At 39.4% G+C, this 24,967-nt stretch overlaps 1 protein-coding gene across 1 annotated transcript in view; it reads right to left on the reverse strand.

Moving 5' to 3' along the window:
• LOC136881763 (uncharacterized) overlaps positions 1-4,933 on the reverse strand; it is a 145,508-nt gene extending 140,575 nt beyond the window's left edge. Inside the window, exon 1 of the mRNA XM_067154203.2 lies at positions 4,743-4,933. The gene's annotated coding sequence lies outside the window, so the exon portion shown is untranslated. The remainder of the gene's footprint in view (positions 1-4,742) is intronic.
• Between the last annotated feature and the right edge of the window lie 20,034 nt (positions 4,934-24,967).

Below are 24,967 nucleotides of genomic sequence, written 5' to 3' on the forward strand. Positions count from 1 at the left end.
TTGAATTTTTCTTCTTTCTTCTCTAGCCTATTTCAATCCACTGCTGGATATAGGCCTCTTCCACATGCTTCCATCGTCTTCGGTCTTGAGCCACTTGGAACCAGTGTATTCCAGCCAACAGTTTTATGTCATCGAGCCATCTCTTCTGATGTCTTCCAATGCCTCTCTTGTGTTCCCATGGTCTCCAGTGAACAATCCTAGAGGTCCACCTGTTGTAGTCTTGTCAAGCTACGTGTCCTACCCATTGCCATTTTAGTCTTGCTACTACCGGGCGAGTTGGCCGTGCGCGTAGAGGCACGCGGCTGTGAGCTTGCATCCGGGTGATCGTGGGTTCGAGCCCCACTGTCGGCAGCCCTGAAGATGGTTTTCCATGGTTTCCCATTTTTCACACCAGGCAAATGGTAGGGCTGTACCTTAATTAAGGTCACGGCCGCTTGTTTCCAACTACTAGGCCTTTCCTGTCCCATCGTCGCCATAAGACCTATCTGTGTCGGTGCGACGTAAAGCAACTAACATAAAAATAAAAAAAGTCTTGCTACTCTCTCTAGGATGTCTTGTTACATTCGTTCTTCTCCTGATGTACTCTGAACGGATCTTATCCCTAAGGCTGATCTCTAGCATCTGTTGAAAAGTTCTGCAGTTAGCATAGGGTGGCTAGATTGTTTTCGAAAATATCATGTCGCAATGTCACTTTGAAAACAGTCTGTGTCAGTGAATCAATCAATCAATCAATCAATACTGATCTGCATTTAGGGCAGTCGCCCAGGTGGCAGATGAAGTAGCAGACTGTAAAGACAGGAATAAGGCCACAATCAACGCAGCAGGTCGTTATGCTACTTAGGTTCCAAAATGGGTAAAATATAAATATGTAAATAAATACAATGTTAATTTTAACCTTATACCAGTTGTATAATATTATTAGAAGTAATTTCACATACTGTATATGAGTTGACTATGTTTGTAAGTACAGGAGATATTATAAGTAGAATTTTGTAAATAATATAAATTTATTAAGGATGATGTGTGTGTTCAATAGAAAAAATTATTAGCGTAAAGTATATAACATTGTATTCTAGGAAAATTTTCTTCGTCTCTTGTTAATTTAAAATTTAATGCTTGACAATAATGTATTTCAGTGTACCATTTGCCACAGAGGTAGACACCTCATTTGCAAATAAAGAGATTTTGATTTGATTTTGATCATTATCAATACTATGCTGCATTCTGGCCTGTTGTTTCATAACATACCACTTAGTCGAGCAGCTCATCTCCTTTCTCCCAAGTCTTCCAAGCCCAAACTTTGCAACATTTTTGTAACGTTACTCTTTTGTCGGAAATCACCCAGAAAAAATCAAGCTACTTTTCTTTGGATTTTTTCTGGTTCTTGAATCAAGTAATCCAGGTCCCATACACTGGAACCGTACTCTAGTTGGGGGTCTTACCACAGACTTATATGCTCTCTCCTTTACATCCTTACTACAACCCCTACATACCGTAAGAACCATCAGTATGGCTCTAGTTTATAGGACCCACACCAGGATTACTTGATACAAGAACTTAAAAATAAAAAAATTAAGAAAAAGTAGCACAATTTGTTCTAGGCAATTTCTGATGGAGAGTAAGTTAAGAAAATGTTGCAAATTCTGGGCTGAGAAGACTTGGGAATAAGGAGACAAACTGCTCGATTAAGTAGTGTATTCTGAGCTGTCAACGAAGAAATGGTGTGGAATAACATTAGCAGACGAGCAAGTTTGAGTGAAGCATTCAACTATATAGATAAAAGTTTGAATTCAAGATGTCAAACTGGGGCAAATATTCATTTATAGGAACAGAAATTAAGAGATATTGGAGTAATTTATCAAGGGTAATGTTTGATAAATTTCCAAGTTCTTTGAAATCCTTTAGGTAAGAAAAACATAGGTAAACAATTGACAGGGAATCTGCTTCCTGGGCAACTGACCCAAATGCAGATCAACGCTAAGCAATTTATTTACAGATGATTTCATTTTTACTTATCTGCCCCATATATTGATTTCTAGTAGGTATCGAGTCCAAAAGTCGTAGCAGACAGTTTTGCAAGAAAGAACCTAGATGACTACAATTTAATTGAACTGTAAAGAAGCATCAAATGTGAAGTGTATTGTTCCAATTTTGTAAAATAGCAGGATCTGTTGAAGTTTTTGGAACTATGAACAGAACTATGCTATAACAATGAATTTAAAATTTAAAGACCCAATCAGACCATGAAACATTCCTCTGGATCTATAATTTGAATTTCACATTAAAGCTAAATAATAAATAACCCACTGATAGTCACAATCAACGTCCTAGCATACAATTACATAGAAATTACTGACACAATAACTTCTTCAGCACCAGTGATTCAAACTAACCGAGTACAGCAAGGGAATCCAATGAGCCTGATTCTACTTAATATGGGGCCAATGACAGGTGTTAGTCCCTTTAAACAACAAGCAGTCATCGTCATCATCATCTACTCAATATAGCTACACCTGACAACATGAGGATAATTAGACATGGTTGTCTTGTATCCATATGCAAATGACTTGGCCTGCAGAGGACATAAGACTACAAATAAATACAAAGAAAACTGCTATGATGGTATTCAGGCAAGGCGAGAGAATCACAGCTGAGCACAGGATTACTTACAATGAAGAAATAATGATCATAAACTGTTTAGATACCCGAGAATAATCCTTCAACCCACTGGACGGTCATTTCGAATCCACATCAGAGAAGGGACATCAGTTCCTATCAAAACAAAATATGAAATCAAAAACCTCAATAAACTCACCCTCAAAACAGCCATGAGATTCTACTGAGCAAAAATAGAACAAGTGCTTCCATATGGTACAGAAATAATCTGGGAACATTACAATACTGGATCTCAAACCTCTAGAAAGTGTCAAAGCGAGAGTCTTGATAAAGGTTCTTGGACTGTCACACCACTTGCATTCAAGACAAACATTCCTAATAGAAGAACTGACTGAACAGACACCTGCCCTCTTCCACCCCCCCCCCCCCCCCCCCCCCACCAAGAACTTCTCAGAGGTGGAAAAGTCAGAAATTCCCTCAAAGTTTACTCTAGTGATGCAATGATAAACCGTAACTGGGCCCAACCAAGCAACAGACAGTGCCCTAGTTCGGATAGCAATTTGTGGATTTCATCGTAAGATATGCATAAAAGTTAGCTTCCATGAGCCTTGTTCAAAATAATGTGCGATAGTCACTGTAAACAATAACACTCCATAACCTGTCAAAAAGAACTCTATAGAAAAATGAAAACTAAATCATTTTACACATATTTGTATGCTTTAAGGTCAGTCTCCACTGATTAACATTTAACACCAACACGTGAAATTTAACATGTTACAATTAACATGTATATTGTGATTGTGTCTTCCAATTGACTTTGCATGTTAACTCAGAATGTTGAGGTTAACACTTTTAACATGTTGGCGTGTTTTCCGCTCCAAGTGGAAAACATGTCAAGTCAATTAGTTGTTCGTGAGATGTTGGCACAGCTTCGGCAACTTCCTTGCCGTTTCCATGCCAACGGATAGCCAAGCAACGCGAACGACGTGCTTCATGGGAAGTAGGATTATAGTTACAACACTAGGCAACACTCATTCTCTTTGTTATAAGCTAAAAATACAGTACCGGTACGCGCATGCGTGTAGTTCTCTCTGCTCTGTACTAAAATTTATAGTCAGAAATGGAGTGGAGCAAGATTACTTTGGACTTATAATTAATGACATAATAGAAATGCCTTGTTTGTGGGATGTCTCATCAAAGGAATAAAGATATAAAGCAAAGAAAGCCGACAGTTTCCAGGAACTCTAAATTATCTATAATAATCACCGCGAGTGCATCGAAAAGAAATCTAGCGTCCCTCCACTCCTAGTACAGTCAAGTATTGCAAAAAAAATCAGAAAAGTAGGAAGTCGGGGGGCGGGAGCGGACGAAGTTTATACTTCGAAGAGGTTTGATGAGGGGAGGGAATGTGTCTAATAAAACTGTATTTCTAAATCATAACAAGAAGCAACAGTGACAATAACAAAGGCCAAATCCTCTTCATGTGAGTCCATTGTCCTTCTTTGAAAATACTAGACACCACCTAAATGTATTACCGCAAATTGATATGATGAACTATCTATATATATATAAACAAAGAAAGTCAAGTTTAATACGTTTATTAAGTGTGGACACAATGTTAAATGAAACAGTATTCAACATTTAACATGTTGATGGTGTCACCAGTTAACATTTAACACATGTTGTTGTCAAATGTTAATCAGTGGAGACCGGCCTTTAGCTTAATAGATAAAGTAGGCCCTAATGCTTTTCTAAATCTCCACCTGACTGCATTATCATTCCCACTAGCTTTCATCGGTTCTCAGGTACTATACAGGGGTCTTTTACACATTTACACGAATTTCAAAGTTGTTTTGTCATCTCGCATGCTGAGCAGTGACTAGATTTCCAATTAAATGTGAAAATGGAGCTCCTGAAACCCACGAAAGCTGGCAGGAATGATAATTAAAACAATCTGGTGCAGATTTAGAAATGCATTTCTTTATGAATTAATGTATTGATTTATTTACTAATAAAATATTTCGTGTCAGCGTGTAACACACACCTATGCAGTTGCTGAGATCATGACTCCTCAGAACAAAACAAATCGGAGAGATCTACAGTATACAATACACATATACAAGTACCAATATGGGAAAACAATGATGTACGCCGACGATATGCAGCAGCTGGAGCTGGAGGAACGTCTTCTTCTTTCTTTTAAGATGCTGGAGAAAAGAGTATCGCAAGCTGTAGAACTCTGCAAAAAGTACTGCCCGGGCAATGTCAAGCAAAGAGAGAAATCGGATCCATGTATCGTTTGGATTTGAGCGGCAAGCTGGCAATTACAACACAAATCAAAGAGAAAGAGGAACAAATCAAGGAAGACGTGTGAATCAGAGAATATTCCGTGATCAACATTCTATTATTATAATATAATAATTTATTTAACGCGCACAATGTGCAAAGAATTACTATATAAAACATTAGTCTTCGTTGCAAAATTTCACCAGTGATTCTGATCGCTGTTTACAATTTAAAACATGGTACCTAGTACAGTGTGCACCACATCTTAAACCACCGCCGTCTCGATCCTCCTATACTGCCTGCTCTATGCGAGCCTTTTTGCGACTACGCTGCGACAAAATTTCTCCGCTAGATGGCAGACATGGACGCACAATAGTCTAAACTTATTCTAATGACGACAGCCTACAAAACACTACGCAGTATGGTCATATGTTCACTGAAGCTTGTAAATTACATTAGTAATATTAAATACCGGCAATATTACCTGCACGATGTCGCAGTTGGCCTCTTCATGCACAATTTGAAGATTTTCCTGGACGAAGGCTTGGAGTGGTACCGTACTTTTTGTGTTCTTGCCAATGCAATATGAAATAATAGAGGTCTTACGAACTTGGCTAGGATAATATCACTAACATTTTGCTGATGTTCTTTGACCTCACACTGTAACAAAACACATTCTGAAAGTTTTTTTTTAATATTTGTTTTACGTCGCACGGATACAAGTGGATCTAATGGCGATGATGGGATAGGAAAGGCCTATGAATGGGAAGGAAGCGGCCGTGGCATTAATTAAGGTACAGCCCAGAATTTGCCTGGTGTGAAAATGGGAAACCACGGAAAACTAACTTCAGGCTTGCCGACCGTGGAGTTCGAAACCACTATCTCCCGGATGCAAGCTCATAGCTGCGCGCTCCTAACCGCATGGCCAACTCGCCCGGTATTCTGAAAGGGAAGACGTCGCAAGTCTTCGTATTACGCTCATACGCTTGAAGGACTTCGACAATAGGGCACATCAGTTTAAACGAACTCCTGGAGATGCTTCACCAGAGCAACAAAACTAGGTTTTGGGTATCAAACTCCTCCTCTGTCCTGATGCATACCGGTAATCAGTTCCATTTAGAGGTGTCGAAGCTCTAGGCAGTGAGATGTTGCTGACACAAATGTCACACTCCATCCTCTCTTCAACAACACGAACCTAGTACCCGCAAGTTAGGATTTGATTTCCTGTTTCTAGTTTGATTGGAATATTATCGTCTGGATATCTGAGGTTGTCCAAAATGTCTAAACATGAAGGCGTTTTGTGATTGTCCGTCACAATGTTTATCACAAGGAATCCACTATCCTCCACGGCTTTAATCACCTTCTGGAAAAAAATCCGCAGCCTTTTTCCAGTCATTCGACCGGGCCAGGAATGCAATGAATAAAGCCCCCATCTAGCAAGGAGGATAGGAATTGTGCCGGCTGGCGAAGCCTGTCTCACCCCTCCGGGGCAATGATTAATGAGTGACAGATGAAGTGAAATGATATTCGAGTGTGTTTTTGGAATTAAATATGACAGGGAAAATCGGAGTATCCGGAGAAAAACCTGTCCCGTCTCCGCTTTGTCCAGCACAAATCCCACATGGAGTATTTAAACCACAGAACCCAGCGGTGAGAGGCCGGCGTCTTCCGCCTGAGCCGCGGAGGCTCCATCAAATTCTGAAATAAGGTGTAAAGGCACAGATGCGAGAGTAATCTGAGGATATCCAATTACTTCCTTCATTAGGTCCTTGCCTAGATAAAACCGACAGCCGCTTTTCTCTCAATTCTCTTCTAGACGGTATTTCATGGAGTCGTATATTTTCAGGCTGCGAACAACCTTGCCGAGATTGGCAAAATAGTATACAACAGTTGAATATTTCGGGGAAAGAATCTGAAGTTTCAGTTCTACGAAAAATATACCTTGCACGAACGGAAAGAATCAAGTACCAACACCTTAAAATCACTTTTGAAATATTTATAAACATAACATAATTAATTCATTTCACAGTTCTATTCAATATACATCTTGTACGAACGAAAGTGACCAGACACGTTTACTCATTGTACAAAATAACTCACGTTTTCACACACATTCATGCACCAATAATACAGTGCTACACCCACACTGACAGCGAAGATTGTGCGTCTACTGCTGCACTCTTAGGGCGATTTGGAGAACTATTGGTAGTCGCGCCTTACTGTGTTAAACTAGTGGCATAGAGCAGGCAGTATAAGAGGATCGAGACGGCGGTGTCTTAAACATACACAGTTCAAACCTGGTTCATGATAACGCTTTATATTACACAGTTTATAATGGAACCCATGAACGGAGAACCTTGTCAGCAGGTGTCGCAGTTCATATCCACCTTGAACCCACTCGCGATTTAGCATGGCATCGGTAGAGTAGAAATCTTCCCAGATGTCAGCCTACTTCGATCGTAGGTCTCGAAGCAGATGTATATAGGGTGTTGTTGCTGGAAGTAACAACTGTAACCTTAGCTCTTCCACATAAAATCCCTCTCTGGATAGCTCATACACGAGCCGGGAAGGAGAATATTTGGAGAGGCACAGAGCCCGTTTCAAGTAGATTGCCTTCAACTTCTCGATTTTATCTAACTGTTTCATACTCAAATGTTCCGAAATGTTTTCCAAGCCATATGTTGCTATAGGGCTGATTTTTAGATGAAAGAGTTTTATGGCCGTTTCTAAAGACAAGTTTCTCAGGTGCTTAATGTCAGATAATGCTTTCATAGATGCATTTAGACGGTCCATGAGATGGAGGGTGAAAACATTACCTTGGGTTTGAAAAATTACACCCAAGTATTTAAAATGCTTTACGGACTTAAGTTCTTGGTCTTCATTAGAAGATTCCATGAGGTCCCCCTCTTCTAAACGTCATTGTTGTGTGAGATCAGTTAGTGCAACCTCTTTGATTCTTGTTACTCCTGAGATTTGTTTACGAGAGCTTTGAAATAAGCAAAGAAAAATACTTCAAGTTTTAGTTTGGTATCATTTTTGTAGTTCGCAAGATGGCTTCCGTGTATATATGTGTATTAAAATAAATGTGTTCGATTATTGTGGAATTGTATCCGTGTTTTATCGTTTTCGAAGTGCATTCCCAACATTTGGCGACCGTGACAGGACATTAGACAGTTATATAATCATATAAACAGTTTCATACGTAGTATTTCAAGCATGGAAGTGAATATAGCTGTGACAAAGAAATCAAGAGCGGTATTACGGCGATCAATAACCAAGATCTACAATGAGCTCGACGCGTTACTACAGATGCCGGAGAAAGATATGGAAAGTATTAGTGCACATATGGATCTATTAGAAACAAAATTTCATGAATTAACAGGTATGGATACTCTTATCTTCACTAATATGATTGAGAACGTGGAGGTTAGGGATGACGAGTTAGACAAAGAAATCAGTATGGCTGACGAGTATAAGTTCAGATTTTATAAGGTTAAGACAGTTGTTACGAAATTATTAAGTGAAGACCGGAACTCAGAAGCTACTGCAGTATCAGTTAATTCTAACTCGTCACTCCAAGTTAAGCGTTCATACAAACTGCCTTTGTTGGAATTGAAAAAGTTCGGAGGTGAACTAAAAGATTGGCTTCCTTTCTGGTCACAATTTAAGAAAATTTATGAGGACCCTCTTTTAGACCCTAGTGATAAATTCCAATACCTCATACAGGCCACCACTTCTGGATCCAGAGCAAGAGATTTAGTTGAGAGCTTTCCTGCTACCGGAGAAAATTACTGTAAAGCAATATCAAGTCTCAAAGCACGCTATGGGAAGGATGATTTGCTGGTAGAAGTGTACATTAGGGAGTTGTTAAGTTTAATCTTACAGAATGCTGTGAGCCCTAATAAGGTGTGTTTATCATTCCTCTATGATAAGCTTCAGAGCCATATAGGAGCCCTAGGAACCTTAGGTGTCACAACGGACAAGTGTAATTCCATGCTTTTACCACTAGTAGAGTCATGTTTTCCTGAGGACATTCTAAGAACTTGGAAGAGAACTTCTTCAATCGCGCTCATTGGCCAGTCTTCTTCAAATTCATCTGTTGAACCAGGGGGGGGGGGCTAGTGTCGGTGACCAGAGTGTGAATTCCAAGAATCGTTTAGACAGTTTGAAGCAATTTCTTAGCTGTGAAGTAGAACAGGAACAGAAGATTACTTTGGCTATGTCAGGGTTTGGTGTTTTGTCTTCGGTAGCTGTCAAGGGAGGTCCAAAGAAGAAGGAAAAGAGCTTGAATTACACCACTAATCCGAATGAGAACATTCCCACAGCAGCAGGTCTCCTTACTGCATCTGGTAGAGAAACAGCAGGGTGTGTCTTTTGTTCGCCTAATTACAAGTCTCAAGACTGTATTAAGGCCCAGAAGATGACTTTGCAAGAACGTCGTCTTGCACTTGAGACTAAAAGATGCTGTTTTTCTTGTCTCAAGGTCGGACATCCAGCGAAGAAATGTAGAAATAGGCCTAGGTGCATCATTTGTAGTCGAGGACACTTTGTGCTTATGTGTGATAAGTTGCCACAAACCCGGGTACACTCAGCAGTAGAGAGACCAAACTCAACAGGAGACAAGATGGCTTCTAGTGCGCAAGTCCAGAAAGATGAAGCTTTAGCTAGTTTGTCGAACCATTGTGGGGTGCTGATGCAAACACTAGTTGTCAAGGTTCGGGGCCAAGGAGTTGAGCGGACTGTAAGAGCATTAATTGATTCAGCATCACAACGTTCATACATTTTGAAGAGTACAGCCACGGAAATGGGATATCAAACTGGCAAACAGGAAAATATCCAACACTCGCTATTTGGAGGTACAACCACTGGAGTATACCATCATTGTGTGTACACTATTTATCTCTCTAGTCTGGATGGTAGCTACAACGGTCACTTTGAAGCATTAGACCAAACAAGAATTTGTGGTGCCATACCTTCAGTACAGCAAGGTCCTTGGATTGAAGAACTAAGTAGTCAGAACATTGTTTTGAGTGACATCGAATCTTATGGACCAATAGAAATATTAATTTGAGCTGATGTTGCAGGCAAATTGTTTACAGGAGGCCACAAGATACTAATGCCCGAGTGCACCAAGCTCGGTAATTATCAGCCTTTACGAAACCGTGGTAAAACTTTTACCGTGGTATTGTCGTAAAAGCAGTGCACCATTACTATCGCCCGGTTTCGTTACCGCGGTTTCTTGACGCTTGATTTTCTCGCTATTATTCCCCTCGGAAGAAATTCGAAGTAGTATTCAGGAAGCAGTGATCATTTCGATAGTCAGTTGTCTTTAGTTTATCCAGCCGGCAGTGATCGTTTCGACAGTCACTTGTCGCTCGTGTTTACACTTTGTGACAGCGCAAGCAAGTTATCGACTCCTTAAAATGGAAAATAATGTTCGACATGTTTTGAATGTTACATCGAAGTCCTAAAGACATGGAAGGGAACCTCCTTTTCCACACACAATATTGTCTCTCGACAACATTCCTTGTGGCAATATGGGCTCTGTTATATCGTTGTTCTGCTGGGGAGGTGGGATTCTGAACAGGTGTTTTAAGGAGGAAGGATTTACATGGGTAACCTCCATCACCCAAAATATAGCCATTATCTATTTCTCTCGTCTCGAAGACGCGCTCTCAGCCGAGAATTGTGAAATATTGTGCTATCATGAGTCGACCCTGGCCATCTTGCTACAATATCTCGTATCGTGAGGTTCGAATCGCTCACAGTTTGCACGTTTAGCGAGAAATAACCTTTCCTATTTCTAAATACCTCCCTATTTTCACCTCCGGGAGACTGTATTCGCACATGAGTGCAGTCCAGCGCACTCAATACACCAAGGAACCCAGCTATTGTATGAAACCCTTCCATAACCTCTCTTTGTTCTCGCTGCGTAAGTGGAAGTTGAATGAACTGTGGCGATAACGACGCAAGTAGATCAGAAACCTTGTGTATTATGCGGCATACAGTTGTTCTGTCAACATCACAGACGCCACCGATCACTCCTTGAAATGTTCCAGTTGCATAGAACCGCAGCGCTATTAAAAGACGATTTCTAGGCGATATAGGACAGTTTCTCTCAGTCGGGCATTCCAATTGTTCACCATTTAAATCTTCTCTGGAACGAAACATCGCTTAATTCTTCAAATAAATCGCGTCTTTTCTATAATTCTCCCTTCATTTCTTTCAAACTGATTAAGATACTGGAGATATAACCTATAGTTGTTAAGCTCCATCTTGGAATCTTTAACCACAGAGCACAAATACAAACTTTACCGCGGTTTTCTTCGTTAACCGCTCGCTCACGCGCGGTAAACATTATACCGCGGTAAAATGTCGGTAAACTCGAAACCGAGCTAGGTGCAACAGAAATACGACTTTACCCTGGTAAAATTGTGAAGTTTACCGCGGTATTCTCTTTACCGAGGTTGGTGCACTCGGGCATAAGTACTGGACTAGTGGCCATGGAAACTCGTTTGGGATGGATTTTAATGGGCAAAGTACCTTCAGAACATAGGAATGAGGAAAGTATGGCTATGGTGGTGACTGCTATGCTAACAAGAGAAGCCACCATCACAGATTTGTGGACTCTAGATACTTTAGGGATTAGCGATCCATCTGAGAAACGCAGCAGATCTGAGATTGAGTCTACTACACAGCAACATTTCCTTGATACAGTATCAGTCAATGAAGAAGAGCTGTTTGAAGTTCACCTCCCATGGGTTGAGAACCATCCTCCACTGCCTGATAATTACCAATTATCACTGAAGAGACTGATGTCTACTGTTAAGAGATTGAAGACTGAAGGTTACTATGATGCTTATCAGGAAGTACTAGATGATTGGCTGAGGGAAGGGGTGATAGAAGAAGTGCCTCCTCAGGAAATGGATGTTCATTGCCACTATTTGCCTCATCGTCACGTTGTGAAACCTGGATCAACAACACCAGTGCGCCCCGTGTTCGATGCCTCGTCTAAAGAAGATAAACAGCCCAGCCTCAATCAATGTCTTGAGAAAGGCCCTAATTTAATTGAGAAAATACCTTCCATGTTGGCTCGTTGCCGACTGAAGAAGGTGGGAGTTGTTGGAGACATAAGAAGAGCTTTTCTCCAGATCAGCATTCGTGAGAGAGACAGAAATTTTTTGAGATTCTTGTGGTTAGACAGAAATGGAAGTCTCAAGACATACAGACATTGTCGTGTTGTATTTTGAGTCTCTCCAAGTCCTTTTCTATTAGAATCATGCATCAAAATTCACCTTGAAAATACATTAGTACTGTGTGAGGAAGGGAAGTCACCATGGCCCAAGTCATTTGTGGAACTTCTTACCCATAGCTTCTATGTTGATAATTGCCTTGCCAGTTTGGACGATGAAGAACAAGCTAAACAGTTTATTGATGTAGCTTCAGGTGTCATGAGGGAACGGCAATTTTGTCTTCGAGGGTGGGAGTTGACCGGAAGTAATGATGTTTCCGGACCTACCAATGTGTTAGGACTCCTATGGAACAAGTCCGACGATTCCCTAGCAATCAACATAGATAACCTTCTTTCGATTAGCTTCGAGAAAATAACAAAGAAAGTTATTTTGAGTGCTGCCCATATAATTTTTGATCCGGTGGGTGTCACATGTAGTGTAGCATTAATACCAAAATTGTTGCTTCAACAGACTTGGAGAGAAGGTTTGACATGGGATGAAGAAGTCAATGAAGAGATCAAAATGAAATTCTTGAGTTGGCTTGAAGAAGTTCCTCTTTTAGCTCAAGTCAAGATTCCTCGTTGGTTGTCTAACTGCAACAGCCCAGACGACTCCTGGACACTTCACATTTTTTCAGATGCCTGTCAGACATCATATGCAGCAGCTGTATTCCTGCGTGTTGAGCAAGGGGGTGAAGTGAGTGTTCACTTGGTGGCTGCCAAGTCAAGAGTTGCACCAACTGGAAAATCAGGCAAGGGATTGACCATTCCCAGATTAGAACTTTTAGCAGCTTCAATAGCAACGCGATTATATGCATCGATTGTAAAGGATTATTGTATTCCCGATATTAAGGCAATTTTTTGGACAGATGCTTCAACTGTTCTCGCTTGGATTCAGCGAAGTGAAGCATGGGATGCTTTTGTCATGAACCGGATTTAAGAGATACGAGAACTGTCAGTTGGTTGCGAATGGCGACATGTTCCTGGAAAAGAAAACCCATCAGATCTTCCATCACGCGGATGTTCTGTGAAGAAGTTGATACAATGCCGTTGGTGGGAAGGCCCTGGTTGGTTGAGAGAAAATCCAGACTGCTGGCCACAAACTGACTTTTCTTATAATGAGGAAGAGATAAATTCGGAGAGAAGGAAGAATGTCGTTTCATTGATATCAAGTAATTCAGAAGACATCGGTAAAGATTGGTATTACCAACACTTTTCTCAGTACAAGAAAATTTTAAGGATGGTAGGCTGGATGTTCCGCTTTCTGACCAACTGTCGCATCAGCAAAGCTCAACGTATACATTGTGACCTGACAAGTGAGGAATTTGTCACGGCAGAAAGGAAGATTTTACGGTGGGTGCAGGAGGAAGTGTTCATAGATGTTTTCAATTCCAAACTAAAGAGCTTACTTCCGTTTGTTGACGAACAGGGATTGATTCGTTTGATGACCAAGATATCAAACCGGGATGATGTCAGGGACTTTTGTCATCCCATTGTGCTCCCAAAGGCTGATCACCCAGTCGTTCAGCGACTGATTATGGACGCCCATCTTAGCAACTGTCATGCTGGTACGCAGATGCTTTTGTCAATTCTGAGGCAACAGTATTGGATTCTAGGAGGTAGACAAACAATTAGAGCTGTTATTAACTCCTGCATGATTTGTAAACGTCATAGTTCAAAGAAGTTGGCAGCTCATCCTTCACCTTTACCTGAGAGTAGAGTGCGTGACGCAAGAATTTTGAAGTTACTGGAGTTGATTTTGCTGGTCCTCTCTACATCAAAGCCGATGATGGAACCTCGAAGAAGGCATGGGTTTGCTTATTCACTTGTGGAGTTTACCGTGCAGTTCGATTGGAACTGGTATTTTCGTTATCAACAGATAGCTTTCTACAAGCTTTCAGACGTTTCTGCAGCAAACAAGGAAGACCTGTCATTGTCTACAGTGACCAGGGAACAAATTTTGTTGGGTTTATGAACTCCTGTCACAAACTGGACTGGAATGCAATCTCACAATACAGTTCAGCGCGGAAGATAGATTGGCGTTTTAATCCTCCAGCTTCGCCATGGTGGGGAGGTTGGTGGGAACGACTAGTAGGAATGCTCAAAACTCTTCTCCGTCGAGTGCTTGGTCGATCATTTGTCAACAATGAAGAGATGCAGACAATCCTCTGTGACTGCGAAACCGTCATAAATTCTCGGCCATTAACCTATTTGTCTGACAACCCATCAGATCTGGCTGCTCTAACTCCAAACATGTTCCTACACGACATAGAAGAAGTAGGAGTACCTGAGTATGACCTGTTCGAAGCAACTGATCTTCGGAAAAGACTGCAGTATCGCCTTCAGTTGAAAAAGAATCTTAGAGAAAGATTTCGTACTGAGTATTTAGGTCAGTTGAAGTTATTCGCCAGCAAGGATAAGCCACATGATCTCAAACTGGGAGAAATTGTTTTGGTTGGCAATGATGACACTAGAAGAATGGATTGGCCATTGGGACGAGTTGTCGAGCTTGTTAAGGGAAAGGATGGCAATGTTAGAGTAGTTCGTGTCGTCACTGCTTCAGGCGAGCTTATAAGGCCAGTTCAAAGAATATACCCACTAGAACTCGAGTTTCAACCACCTGAGGGTACCCAGGAAATCCGAAACCACCTAAGGAAGTACTTTGTTCCAAGTGAGGAAAATATAAAGGATAATCACGAGGCCGGAGCATGTGACTCTTCTACTCCTGCTGAAGATGGTCCTCAAGTTTCAAAGCAGACAGTGAAAATAACTCGTCTAGGACGATTGATTCACAAGCCAGAAAAGTTAAATTTGTGATATGTGTCAATTAACATATTTATTTGTGTTTATATTATTGAATTTTATCAAATGGTAATTGTTTCAGGACTATTTTATGAAAGTGGCAATTTGTGCATAAAGATTGTAAGTCAATTCATGTTAACATTCATTTGACTTAGGTGGGAGGATGTTGTGTGAGATCAGTTAGTGTAACCTCTTTGATTCTTGTTACTCCTGAGATTTGTTTACGAGAGCTTTGAAATAAGCAAAGAAACACACTTCAAGTTTTAGTTTGGTATCATTTTTGTAGTTCGCAAGATGGCTTCCTATTTCAAACATCTTTAAAAAGCACAAGTTAAAAGTAGCTTTCAAGACCGTTCACTCCAATACAAAAATGTTTTTTAATTCTCATACTGTCAACAGCAAAGAATTTTCTAACTCTGGAATATACAAATTAAAATGCCAATCATGTCTTTCAACGTATATTGGGCAAGCAGGCCGCAGTTTCAATGTAAGATACTCCGAACATCTTAATGCCCTAAAGTATAATCGCTACTCAGCCATGAGCGAACATTGTAGAGAGAAAAATCATAAATACACAACAATTGATCAAGATTTAAAGATCCTGCATTACGAACAGAAAGGTCCCTTACTTAATATACTAGAGAATATATATATAGATATCGACCAATATAATAATCCCGTCTATAACTTAAATGAAATCAACGAAAAGAAAAATATTTTATTGGAAACCTTTGTCCCGCTCATCTGCGAACAGTTCATTAATAAAAAAGAGTTTCACTACCGACATTCTAGAACAAGACCCGCCCTTCCATCAACACCCTCCTTCCGCGAATCACAACGTCCCTCCCTCCCTGCCCCTCCCCATTACCCCTCCCAACCACATCGACACAGATACACAGTAAGCCACACACAGGCTTAGTTGTCAATGTGACTTGAGACCGACAAGGTCATCTCCATTCGGGACGACAACTTTTTTTTGTTACACGTAAGTCATATGAGTTTTCTTTTGGTACATCATTTTTAACTTGTTCTTCATCCACTCATATATTCCTTTTTTCTCATTACAGATGTTACACATTTTATTCGTAGTATTGACGGTCTCACTACTCTCATCAGCATAATGTTTTATTTAACAGTGAGCAAGATCTATTAGACGAGAGGACTTTGCACCTCAATGTGTTTTTAACTCACTAATCATGATCACTGTCACTTCACATCATTACGTTTTTTAATTTGTTTGTATATTATGTAATCATTGTTTTACTACTGATGATGGCCTTGAGATTAGGCTGAAACATGTATAGACTTTGCTTCATCTAACAGATGACTTGAATTGTATTGATAGGAGGGTTTTATAAATATTTTCTTTTGTAAAGTGATAACCGTCAATACGGAATGAGATTCATAACTCGCAATGTAATGTATGGAGTTGTACAATTCTGTTCCACAAAAGATTGAAAGTCTTTTGCACACTACCAGTGAATTGTTACAAGTTGTACAAGTGACGATATACCAATAAACATACTACGTCATAGCATGAATCAGCTGCTTATCTTAGTATTCCATTCGTTGAATTAAGTTATGCTTGCCTCATTTATCGTAATATCGTACTTGAATGTATGTAATGCAGCAAAGATTCAAAGAACTCTAATATTTCAGTGAATTTCTTAATGCTACAATGTTACTTTTCAGTTTATTTCTTTGATGATAGGAAATCACTCCGTTATTATCACCCATTCTTCTCTTCCGCGATAGTCTGATATATCTTGGTCTGTCATTGGGAATCAGATGCCGCTAATAACGTTATTCGGCCGCCAAACTTTATTGTTACGAAATTTCATACTCTGCATGAATTGCTAAAGTGGTGTCAAGGGAAACGAAGTTATTCATTTTGAAGGAAATAGAAAGAAGGGAAGATATTATTTTCGGTGGATTCAGCGAGAGTGAAAAAAACAAGATAAAACAAATGGTTGGATGCAAATTTTTGGCTTGGAAAAAGCTCATGATTCTTTAGAGGGGAAAAGTTGGACGTATGTAAGAGATATACTGCTCACTAATGACTCCGAGAATGTCCTTCTTGGAACATGTTTGTTCAGTATTTTCAGGCCAACGAACAATTTGAAGAAATTTTATATCATTTATTGCAGCTACCACAGAATGTATTGGCCTACAGACCGAAGATTTCGCCATCCCATGCATATCTGCAATACCATTTCCTAGGCAATGTAGTGTTGTTAGTAAGTGTTGTTTAGCAGAGAGAGATTTATTTCTGTTCGTAGGATGTTTTAACCTATGCCCAACATCTATCAAAAGTTCTTCAACTTGTATTGTGCTTAACCTAAAATGCTTATTGTATTCAAATACAGTATTAAACAGGGAATTTATTCTTTCCCTGTACAGACGGTAGATTTTTTCATCACCATCACTATCACTACTGCTAGACCACATATTTATCAAAATGTATCTGAAATAAGTATATTTAAATAGCACTAGTACATTTATATATTATTGACCTTTCACTGGTAGAGAATACTTCCCAGTTTACTAGTAAGTTACAAGTACTAGTACTTTCGTGGAACACACCCATTAAAATTCACTGGTAATTTGTAAGTAAGGAGTAGTAAAGTACAACTGTATAAAAATCTTTTGTGGAACAGAAACTCTGGTATTTGTACTGGTTACTAGAGAATTTACTTGTAATGTACAAGACCATAGTTTTGTGGAATAGGCCCCTGAAATGCAGGAAGAACCCATAATTCCTGAACAACGTAGATCACAGAGAATAAGAAGCAGACGAGAGGATGTAGATTGCATTGGATGTAATTTTCATGTTGTGCCTGCTGTAACTGACAGTTTACCGAAGAGTGCCAAGGATGTTTTGACTGGTCCTGAATGTGAAGTAATTTTGAGACAAATGAGTGTTGGGAACTGGTAGAGAGACCAAAAGGAAAGAATATTATTGGGACAGAATGGGTGTTCAGAATCAAAGAAGGACTTGATCTAAATGAGAACATTTACAGCTTTAGGTTATATATGCAGGTAAAATGTGTTGATTATAATGATACTTATAGTCTTGTTTTGAGGCGTCAGACTGTAAGAATCTTGATTGGTCTTGTGGTTGTCAAAGGTTGGAATATTCAACATTATGATGTAGATACAGCCTTTCAAAAGAGTAACATTAAGGAGGAAGTGTTTGTGGAGCAACCAAGTGGTTTTGAAAGAAAACCCAACTGTGTCTACAAGTTAAATAAAAGCATGTAGGTCTACACCCAGGTTCGAAGGACTGGAATATTTGTTTTGATGGTGACTTGAAATCAATCGGCCTTAAAATATCTGTTTGTGAACCATGTGTGTACTTCGATAGAAATATGCTAGTTTGAGTGTACGTTGATGTTATGATAGCTATCGGTATTGTTGAAGTTTTGGTGTAGTTTAAGTCAGATTTTTGTCGCTATCAAGGCTTCAGGGATTTTGGGCAAATTAAGAGTTTTTTATCGATGTCTATAACTGTAAATAAAGATGCAGTGTATATTGATCAATGCAAATACATTGGTAATCTGATACATGAGTATAACTTAGAAAATACAAAAGGGTGTGTTGTTACGTTGGATGTAGGGGACAAGAAGATTTCAGAGGAGGCCGATAATTGTAATCAGACTTTGTATCAAAAGGCTATCTACTTCAAATAGCCAACAATACAAGATCGGTCATATCCTTTGCGGTCGGTAACCTGAGCCAGTACTCTTAGAACCCTAGCTTAAATGATTGGCAAGTAATAAAGAAGTTGTTTATATATCTGAAAGAAACAAGAGGTGTGAAGTTATGCAACAAAGCTAGGAATGATTCAATGAGTGTTTATTGCAATGCTTATTGTGCTAACTCTGAGGAAAGGAAATTGATTTCTGGGTATGTGAGAAAATTTGCTGGTTGTCCGGTTATATGGTCTAGCAAAAAACAAGATAGTGTTGGTACTTCAGCTGTGGATTTTTTTGTGATAATCAAAGGGTATATACATGTGAGCTCAACTTATGTTGTGTCTGACAAAACTAAATGTATGGATGTTCGCTATTTGTTTGTAAAGGATATTGTGGCCAAGGGATTGGTAAAATTTGTGTATGTACCATCAGATGAAAATGTGGCAGACGTTTTCATAAAGGCATTATCATGGAAGGGAACGAGGATGTTGCAAACAAGTATTTCTTATTTGCGTCAACATCGGTCACACCTTCCAAAATCTATCGGCACTCTCTAACTTCCTCACTGGTAGGCAGATGGTCATCAACTTTGATAATGCTTCTAATTGTGTAGAACCTATTCCTTCTGATATTGTCTGCAATGAGTGGGTATGTGGTCTTTTGTTCCCAGCACATCTTTAATTTTGGAAAACCAAATAAAGATGCAACAATGCTGACACCGCAGTAAATCTTCATGTCATGTCCAGTTACCTCCAAAGATTTTGCGGCCTGCAGCACGTATCTTCTGTTGGCGAATTCCGACATTTCTTCAAAACGTTATCTTGAAAGTAGTTCTCAAAATACTGATGTGGCTTCTTAACCTCAAAATCAACAATTGAATCAGTACCTGGGGCATGATGAGATGGCCCCAGAAACCTGAAAAGAAAAACACCAAACCATAAAATTAGTAACAAGATACTTTTTGCTGTTTGAACTACAACACACAATGAGATAATCTGTCGAAATTGGCTTTTATCCGGGTTGATTATTTATTAAATGGACCAGTTAGTAGAGTAGGTAAGGGGAACTGGACCACTTCAGCCTCTGCCGGGGCCTCTTAATTGCTAGGGTGCGTGTGGAATGTACCTCCCTGCACGGGCCTCTTGCTGGCAAGGCTACACACAAGTGTGGAATTTTGCTCCTTTCGGCAGCTTTCTACTGCTAAGTCTGTGTGTGTGTGTGTGTGTGTGTGTGTGTGTGTGTGTGTGTGATAGGCAACAACACTTGTTATGATGCTTGATTGAGTATCCTTTACTGAAGGCCAATGTAAAATCAAGCATGCTAACTATGTTTTAGTAACCCTACTCTCCTAGTAGGAATAAAAACTCTACTGAGTGTAATTAAGTGGTTAGTTTAAACTTAAAAAATTTTCTAACCTACTTACCTACAATCATTTATGATCTTGATTAGCTCTCAAATAGTTCATGTTGGTGACAGGAAGGACATCCAGCCGTAAATCTTCACGTTAGATAATCGCATTGTCTACCCTCATTGATTTTCCTGTTTACTATTCTACATTTTTTATTTTCTTATTTTCCTTTTATAATAAACAGGGTCCTAGGTCATTTGACCTACTTAACAAGTACAAATCTGTTCTCTCCTTCCCAAATGATTCCTTTAAATTTGGCGCAACGTGTATCCACATTACTCCCTTCACTAAACCAATAACTGATTTGTGGTTTAAACTAAGTCCCAAATTCATCAACTTTAGTTCTTTTGTAGAATTTCTTGTCTTGTTTGATCCTCTTATTAAGCATTTTTTGGTACCAGTCCTACATCCATTATTACAGACATTATGGTCATCTATTCCTTCAATTACATCAGTTTTATCAACAATTTCCCATGGTTTAACCAAAAATACAGCTAGTAAGTTATTGAGACGAGACAGTTCTTGTACTACTTGTGTAAATCCTCCCTCCCAAATTAACTTATTTGCCGGTTTCTGTTCATGGGCTTCACTTGCAACTCCATTCCATTCAACTTCAGGCAAGTTTAGATCTCCCCCAATTATTACGAAATCATTATTATTGTTTTTATGAGTATAATGGATTATTTTATCAAGTAATTCCATGTCTCATTCCTCTCTTCCAGGCCTATATGTTCGTATAATTCCCGCCTCTTCATATTATCACAAGCTAATTTTATTCCTAATATTGTTTTCATCCCTTTCATCGGTAAACCATTCATGTGAACAGTAAGTTTCCTTCAGCGGAATAAACAACCCCTCCCGTTTATCACCTCGATTTCTACGATAGACTGTATACCCTTCTGGAAATACTTCTCTATTACCCACTCCTCTCAACCACGATTCCACTCCTATCACCACATCGGTATCATAACATTCCATCAATGTACCGAATTCTATTTGTTTATTTACTACACTCTGACAGTTTACCAAGAGCAATCTCAGACCTTCTTCCTCCATAAAACTTGCAATTGGGTAAATTGAAATTCCTTACCTTCCTGAGTGTCATTATGTAGTTGATCGAGCCAGCTTGAAGTACAGCTGGCTCTTTCTACTAGTTTTCCCGATCCTTATTATAACTTCAAGGGAGTTGCCTTTTTTACAGTAGATATCTTATGATTAATAAAATCTAGAACTATATTTCCAATCTTTAGTTTACCTGAATTGTTTAGATGAAGGCCATGCTTTGTGTAACAGTGTCTCTTGAAACTGCTGTATCAATTACCTGAGTATTACGAAAATGTTTACAAATTTTAACCATATCTGTATTAACTTTGTCCACTTCAATGTTTACACACGGTTCTCTGCTAAAATCATGCCTGTGGGGCACGTTCACTACAAAGATGTTGGTGTGAGTCAGCTTACCTAGTGTACATTTAAGTTGAGAAATTACATTCTTAGCGTCGTTGTGAGCTACGTCGCTCGTCTCGCCGATGTTCACTACTGCACCACGACTTCCGAGATTTCTTGGTGCCTGCTCCGTGCTTTCCAGTACCGTCAAACGGGGTGATTTCGGACGGTTTTGAGGTTACTTTCGTCTTAACTCACGAAGGAAATCTTAAATTGTATTGTTTATCATCCTAATTATGAGGAATATATCCAATTAATGTAATACCCTACAAACGAAAAGTTTTTCTGAGAAAACAAAAAGTAGTGTCCGAATTCACCCCGTACTTCGGGGTGATTTCGGACACACGTGCATTTTAAACCGCTGTCCGAAGTTTCAAAGCGTATTAGGTGATTTCGGACATAAATAGTCCTTTATTTCAATTCGTTCTTTTTGCTTCAGTTTTGTGATATTTAAAGCGTTCTGAGGGTGTCCAAAATATGAATAGCTGTTTAAAATCATTGTAATGATAAATGTAATGTGTTACTGATCGATCTTTTTTTCTGACAAGGGGAATGTAAAGTTTTCCGTTCGAAATTGAAATATTAATAGGTATAAACTGTACAGAGATTCTACTGAGAATTCTTAATATTTTTTCTTATAAAAGATACAAATCGCAGAGCAAAACAAAAGGTCGATACAATGACCATGTAGTTGCCACGGCCTATAAATCCAAAATATTTTTTTCTCTGAAAATAAACATTCCTCCCTTCCTAACTTGGACTGGAAGTATTTTCCAAATTTGTTCTTTAGCTATTGTATCCTCAGCAGGGATGTTACTGAACACAAACACCTTGCTGCCGTTTTTATATGGGCGCAAGTATTTGACATCCACATCTCTTGAACGAATATTTCAGGCTAGGTCAAAATACTGCCTGTGTGCTCTTTGTTCCTCAACTTGTATTTCTTTTTGCTATTGGCTTTACGTCGACGGCGACGATGGGTCAGGAAAGGGCTAGGAGTGGGAAGGAAGCGGCCGTGGCCTTAATTAATGTACAGCCCCAGCATTTGCCTTGTGTGAAAATGGGAAACCACGGAAAACCATCTTCAGGGCTGCCGACAGTGGGGTTCGAACCCACTATGTCCCGAATACTGGATACTGACCGCACTTAAGCGACTGAAGCTATCGAGCTTGGGACTTGTATATTTAATCTGCAACAAGGAAAGCCTCTTCCTGCAAAACGAGAATGTCATTACATTCATTGTGTATTCATCGCATTCATTGTCACTGCTGCTGACAATCAATTGTTTCCGCACTGCTTTGATCTCGACGGAAGTCACGGCCAAAAAAAATTCGACTTCCCAGGAAGAACATTTTATTTGCGGCGGCGGCGGGAAGTAGCAGGTTGTGTTGGGTTGGAGCATGGCCGGAGGGTGACAAGCTTCCTTGAGCATTTCCTTCTTCCTCATTTAGCATTGGTTCTCTTCCCATTTTGTTGATGTACATTACGCACTTTATTTTGTAGGATGTACCAAGGCATACCATAGAAATCAAATGCTTTCCTATAAGACAACTTGCCACTTTTAATATCAGATACGGCTTTTTCTAATAATTTTGGTTCCCAATCAATCAATCAATCAATCAATCAATCAATCAATCAATCAATCAATCAATCAATCAATCAATCAATCAATCAATCAATCAATCAATCAATCAATCAATCAATACCGATCTGCATTTAGGACAGTCGCCCAGGTGGCAGATTCCCTATCTGTTGCTTTCCTAGCCTCTTCCTAAATGATTTCAAAGAAATTGGAAATTTATTGAACATCTCCCTTGGTAAGTTATTCCAATCCCTAACTCCCCTTCCTATAAATGAATATTTGCCCCAGTTTGTCCTCTTGAATTCCAACTTTATCTTCATATTGTGATCTTTCCTACCTTTATAAACGCCATTCAAACTTATTCGTTTACTAATGTCATTCCACGCCATCTCTCCACTGACAGCTCGGAACATACCACTTAGTCGAGCAGCTCTTCTTCTTTCTCTCAATTCTTCCTAACCCAAGCATTGCAACATTTTTGTAACGCTACTCTTTTGTCGGAAATCACCCAGAACAAATCGAGCTGCTTTTCTTTGGACTTTTTCCAGTTCTTGAATCAGGTAATCCTGGTGAGGGTCCCATACACTGGAACCATACTCTAATTGGGGTCTTACCAAAGACTTATATGCCCACTCCTTTACATCCTTACTACAACCCCAAAACACCCTCATAACATTGTATAGAGATCTGTACCCTTTATTTACAATCCCATTTATGTGATTACCCCAATGAAGATCTTTCCTTATATTAACACCTAGATACTTACAATGATCCCCAAAAGGAACTTTCACCCCATCAACGCAGTAAATAAAACTGAGAGGACTTTTCGTATTTGTGAAACTCACAACCAGACTTTTAACCCCGTTTATCAACATACCATTGCCTGCTGTCCATCTCACAACATTTTCGAGATCACGTTGCAGTTGCTCACAATCTTGTAACTTATTTATCACTCTATAGAGAATAACATCGTCCGCAAAAGGCCTTACCTCCGATTCCACTCCTTTACTCATATCATATATATATATAAGAAAAAAAAGGTCCGATAATACTGCCTTGAGTAATTCCCCTCTTAATTATTACTCTAATTCTCTGAGATTTATTTTGTAGAAATATAGCTTAGTTCAGTGACATACGGCACGGTACCGGTTTCGTAATTAGGATACGTCTGAAAGTAGTTTAAAATTACTCTAGTGTACTGTACAGTAGTATACGAGTAAACATCCTATTAGAATTTAGTGTGCTTATTTTATTAATGTAAAATATTTGTGTAGTACTGGTGTAGTAGAGGTATCCGTAGAAACTCTTACTGAAATACTGTTGTTGTAATTAGAATAGGGTTAATTGCAGTTTGGAATTGTGTAGTTCGTGTGTATTACTTTCGATATTCAGTAATTAACAGCACTTGTTATCCTGTCAGGGGTTGTAGGATAAAAAATAGGGCAGGATTAAGTAGTATTGTAGTGTAGTCGTATATTAATTACCTTATTGTTGTGTTCATTTATTTTTTGCAAATAAGTTATTTTATTTTTTATTTCATTTTTTCCCTGTAAAGAATGGCTAAGGAGCGCGAGTGTACTAACTGTGGGTGTGGCGAGGCATTGAGGGGTATGACGGAAGAGTTGGAATGTTTGAGGGAGATAATTAGGATTCTCACAGAAGAAAGGAAGGGAGATAGGACTCCCTCAAACAATGTACAGGATACAGTAGGTGTACAAGAGGGAGGGGAAGGAAAGGGAGGAGTTTTAGAAGGTGGTCTAATGTTCTAAGGGGAAGGAGATTGCAGGCTAAGGGCTCTATTCAGGATCAGAATACAGGACAGGTGTCTGTGCGGAATCGGTACGAGTCACTCCAGGTAGAACAACAGAGGGAAGGTGAGGGACAGGGAACTGTTGCTGAGT

The sequence above is a fragment of the Anabrus simplex genome, chromosome 1 (genome assembly GCF_040414725.1).
Source record: "Anabrus simplex isolate iqAnaSimp1 chromosome 1, ASM4041472v1, whole genome shotgun sequence".
Classification (NCBI taxonomy): domain Eukaryota; kingdom Metazoa; phylum Arthropoda; class Insecta; order Orthoptera; family Tettigoniidae; genus Anabrus; species Anabrus simplex.